The sequence below is a fragment of the Cicer arietinum genome, chromosome 2, assembly GCF_000331145.2.
Source record: "Cicer arietinum cultivar CDC Frontier isolate Library 1 chromosome 2, Cicar.CDCFrontier_v2.0, whole genome shotgun sequence".
NCBI classification, from domain to species: Eukaryota; Viridiplantae; Streptophyta; class Magnoliopsida; order Fabales; family Fabaceae; genus Cicer; species Cicer arietinum.
In genome coordinates, this window is record NC_021161.2 from 44,498,730 (window position 1) to 44,504,074 (window position 5,345).

The 5,345-nt window shown below is 35.1% G+C and overlaps 1 pseudogene; it reads left to right on the forward strand.

Annotated features, from left to right (window-relative positions):
• Positions 1–5,345, forward strand: part of LOC101515499 (uncharacterized) — a 29,179-nt pseudogene that overhangs the window by 10,005 nt on the left and 13,829 nt on the right.

Below are 5,345 nucleotides of genomic sequence, written 5' to 3' on the forward strand. Positions count from 1 at the left end.
ATTTATTTATTCATTTACTTATTTATTTATTTATTTATTTTATTAATTATTTATCCATTTATTTATTATTTATTATATTATTTATTTATTCATTTACTTATTTAGTTATTTATTTTATTATTTATTTATTCATTTACTTATTTATTATTTTATTATTATTTATTTATTTATTTTATTAATTAATTATCCATTTATTTATTTATTCATTACTTATTTAGTTATTTATTTTTTATTCATTTACTTATTTATTTTGTTATTTATTTATTTATTCATTTATTTATATTAAGTAATTTATTTGTATTTGGTGGTTGTGTGGCTATAATTCTCTCGCGGACTATTAGAGACGACGACCGACCAAGAGATGACCCGTTAGCAGATCAAATTCGTTGGACGAAACCTTCAGTCGAGGTAAGGGGTGAGATGAGGTTCGACATTATGAGCATAAAATAACGTGAGATGAATGGGAATTCCGAAATTCCCAGATGTTCATTCGGGGATTACTACGTACAGTAGAGCCCTATTGAGTAATAATAATTAATTAATAAAATGTGAATGGTAATAGTGAGGATTAAAATATAATTTAGTAACCTATAGAATTGCCGTGAATTTATTTATATCAAGATTGTATGTCGTCTGATTGTATGAATATTATGTCGATTGTTACTGTGTGAATGATATCTACTGGAGTGTTCTTGCTACTTGAATGAAATTGTGATATCACTTGAATATGCCACCTGTTTGATCTGTTATTTGTGATTGAAAAGACTGAATGATGCATTGTGAGTAGTGTAAACCAAATATTGTGATTTTATTGTGATTGACTGATAAAGATATATAATGATGAACATTGTGAAGTCAAATTAAAACTTATTGAGTTGGGATGATCAAGTAAGTATGAGATATGTGTTGTAGATTTTGGAGTTAGGATTATTTTGTCATCATATAGGGAGGGTCTGACAAACCTAGTGATTCGGGGAAGTACAACTGAATGAGCCTGATCGTGGAGGGCTACAGTTGAACTGTAAGGTAAGACTGATAGACCTTGGGGGTACACCTAGTGGGTTATTCCCTAAGGTCGGGAACTACCGTGCAACACAAGAGTACCCCGACCATCGCGTATATGTGTCTTGGGTTGAGTTGAGGGGATCTATGAGGACTTGGCCATTCATGAATTGTCCGTCCACTCTTGTAGTGGCATAGTATCAGGCCTCCTAACCAAGTACTTCAGAGTAGAATGGTACCAAATGATGAAGCATAGAGTATGCATAGCATTCCATCATGGTGATTATCTTATTGTGAATGAATTTGATAAATCGTTGATATTATACACTTGACTGTTTTTGAGATTGTGATAATTTGATTGTTTGCGTGTTACCGTCGTGTATTTTATGCTGTTACATAATTTCGATACTCACCCCTCGTTGTTTGTGTTTGGCGTTTGCGACGGACGCAGACGAGTTGTAAGTTGCATGTGATGACTAATACCATCAGGAGAGGTGGAAGCCACCATGCCTTGGAGACCTTCATTATTATGCATTGTGTTGATGTTATTTTGAGTATTTTATTTTGGGAATTCCCGCTCTGATAGTGACATCGGGTTGGGACTATATTTGCACTGAATTTAAAACATAAGTATGTGTACTTCAAAAAGGATTCTGTTGTTTGAGATTATGATTTCGAATTCATTATGTTTGATGGAAATTTTGGATTTATGTGACATGCTTATGATTATGTGATACTCTTTATCTTAATAAAAAAAAAATTATTTGGGATTTAGGGTGTCACATTAGTGGTATCCCTACATTTAGACCCTAGAGGTATTTTGGTAGGGAATTTATAGGAGACCTAAAGATAGCACTCCAAATGTGGGGAACTGACTTGCAACATATTTTTATCTCGAATGTCGTGTATATGTTTATCGGGTTGAGTTTAAGAGATTTATGAGGACATGATCAATTTGAATTATCATTCCATCTGGGTGGTGGCATAGTATCAAGCATCTTAACCAAGTACTTCATATTTATAATGGTACAACATTGTGAAGTAGAGTCTAAGCTCATGCATATCTGATGACTCTTCATCATATGCATATTTTCCCACTGTTTTAGTCTTATTTATCCTCAATCATTAGTTAAATTAAGGATTTATTTGATATATTTTGTTGATTTTTGTCCTTTGAGTTAATAAAACGTTTTGTGTTTTTAATTCATTGATTAAGTAGGAATTTTTCGTAATTTTACATTGCGTTTTGTTTTAGTGCAGTTCTGAATTTTGGTGAAAAATCAACATGACACATGTAGAGTATTTCAGTCATATCTGGAGTTTTAAATGTCCAATTGGAGTCAAACCAAGTGCAAATGAAAGCTAAAGTCCATAGCTACAACTTTCATGAAGACACTGGAACCAATTAAATTAGTTGCAAAGCAATAACTTACAAAGCAATAATTTACAAGAGAATTTCTATACGGTAAAGCTTAATTCTAATCTTAAATCTACTAAGGAATTATGGGTTACTTTGGAATTAAATGTTCTGACACTAAGACATTAGGGCAAGAATAATAAAGAGAATTCGGTAATAATTTAATAAAAGAATTCAATAACTAGGATCAAATTAGACACCAAGGGTGGATTCAAAGTGAAACTCATCCCTGACATTTTTCTCAATTTATAAAGGATCAATTTTACTACTGTTGTCAATTTTAAATATTATTTCAATCAATCCGGAAACTTTTTGTTCAATTTTAGTAACTAAATATAATTCAATAGTAAAACGCAATCCTTGAGTTCGACACTCGGCACTACCGTTTTAATTATTACTTGCAACAATTCAACACACTTGCTGAAACGCTATCAAGTTTTTGGCATATCACTATTGAATTTAATTTATTTACTTAATTGAAATTTTTTGCTCTGCAATAAAATTTCTTATTTTATTTTATTTAAAAAAAAACAAAAAAAAAATTATGTTTTAAAACTATTTTGTTTTTACTTAATTATTTATTTTTCTTTATTTTAAACTCTTCATTACTCATAATTTGTCTAACCTTGTAAGCGAGGCTAGTACTCAGCTGAACTTTTCTTTGATCCAGAAATCGAAAAAACAGTGAAAGCACATCGAAAGGCGGCTCGAGAAAGGAGGCAAAGCGAAAGACATTTAGTTGTGGAAGAAGAGGTTTTGGGTGATTCCGTCATTGTTACTGAGTTGACCGATCCACCACTACCAAAACGTACTCTCGGCGAATATGGGAATCTGAATAGAAATCGTGCTCGATTGCCCATCCATAACCAACCGGTTACATTCAACAAGTTTGAAATAAGTCCCGCTCTGTACCGAGAGTTGAAGGAGATTCATTTTGCTGGTAGACATAACGAAGACGCCAATAGACATCTCACAAATTTCTTTGAATTATGTGAAATAGTGAAGGTGGATGGTTTGTCTGAGGAAGGCAAGAGAATGAAACTGTTCCCATTTTCATTGACAGATGATGCTAAGGAGTGGCTTCATTCCTTTCATGTTGACATCATCGCCACATGGGATGATCTTGAAGATAAGTTCTTGGAACAATACTTTCCCCCGGCTAAGTTTGTTAGAAAAAGGCAAGAGATTTCCAGTTACAAACAGAAAGAGGGAGAATCTCTCTGTGACACTTACAGGAGATTCAAAAACTTACTAGCAGGATGTCCTAATCATGCTTATGACGACACTTCCCAAATGTAAATATTCTGCAATGGTTTGAGATCGAGCACTAGAATTATGTTGGATGCCACAGCAGGTGGTTCTTTGAATTACATGACTGCAACGGAAGCACAAAAGATTATTGAGATCATGGCATCAAATGAACAAATGATGTTGTATGACAGAGGTGGTGGATCAACAAGTGGTGTATTGGAGTTGAATATTATGGATGGATTGGTCCCAGGTAGGTTATTCTCAAAACAGATAGAAGATGTTATTGCCACTGAGATAAAGAAAGGAATACAGCTCTAAATATACAACCCCTAGTAGCCTATGTCAAATTACTAAAGAAGGCTAGCTGTAACCTTTGTGGAGGCAGAATAATCCCTACTCTAGTACGTACAACCCTGGTTGGAGAAATCGTCCAAATTTTTCTTGGAGAGATCAACAAGGTGGTTCTCAGGGTCAATAAGGAGCTCAAACGAACTAATTTCCACCTAGAAAGGCTGCTTGGGAGAGTGCTATGGAGAAATTAGTGACAACCGCAAATTCTTTCATTGAAGAGTCAAGAGCCATCCAGAAAAATCACTCTGCATCCATAAAGAATCTGGAAACTCAAGTGGGTCAACTTGCTCAACAAATGGCACAAAGAACGACTAGAAATTTGCCTAGTGACACGGTTTCGAATCCGCGAAATAATGTCAATGCCGTGACAACAAGGAGTGGCAAGGTAAGTGAACAAGTATCGCTTAAAGTCAAACAAAGTGTAAGTACTTCAAGCTCGATCCACTCAGAAGAAACAGTCACGCCGACCTTAGTGGAGGAGCACACCACTCTTGAAAAGGAGGAAGAACCTGTGGTACACAAAAGGGAACCACTGCCAAAACCAGAAATTCGACTTTCGTTTCCTCAAAGGTTAAAAAAGGAAGAAACAGAAAAACAATTCGGTAAGTTCCTCGATGTTTTTAAAAAATTACAGATTAACATTCCTTTTGCAGAGGCACTAGGACAGATGCCAACATACGCTAAGTTCATGAAGGAGATTCTATCGAAGAAAAGAAAAATCAGCGGTGAAACAGTGATGCTTACTGAAGAATGTAGTGCTATACTACATAGAAAAATGTCGTCAAAGCTCAAGGATCCTGGAAGCTTCTCAATCCCGTGCACTATTGGAAAAAGAACTTTTGGGAAGGCGTTGTGTGATCTTAGGGCTAGTGTGAGTCTTATGCCCCTTTCCATATACAAAAAACTGGGCATTGGAAAAGTCAAAGACACACAGCTTATGCTACAATTTGCGGATCGCTCAATGAAACACCCCTATGGAGTGGTGGAAGATGTGTTGGTTAAAGTGGACAAGTTTATTTTTCCAGTGGATTTCGTGGTACTAGACATGGAGGAAGACAATGACATTCCTTTGATTTTGGGGAGACCATTCTAAGCAACAGGGCGAGCTATGATTGATGTAGCAGATGGCACCTTAACCTTAAAAGTAAATGAGGAAACCGTCGCTTTTAACATTCTAAAAGCCATGGAACACTCAAAAGAAAGAGAAGGTTGCAATCGAATCGAGATCTTAGATGAGATAGTCAACAAAGAAATAGAGCATCAAACACCTAGTTTGCCGTTTGAAAGAGAGTTATGCCTACCCCAAGATGTTGTTAAAGAAAGT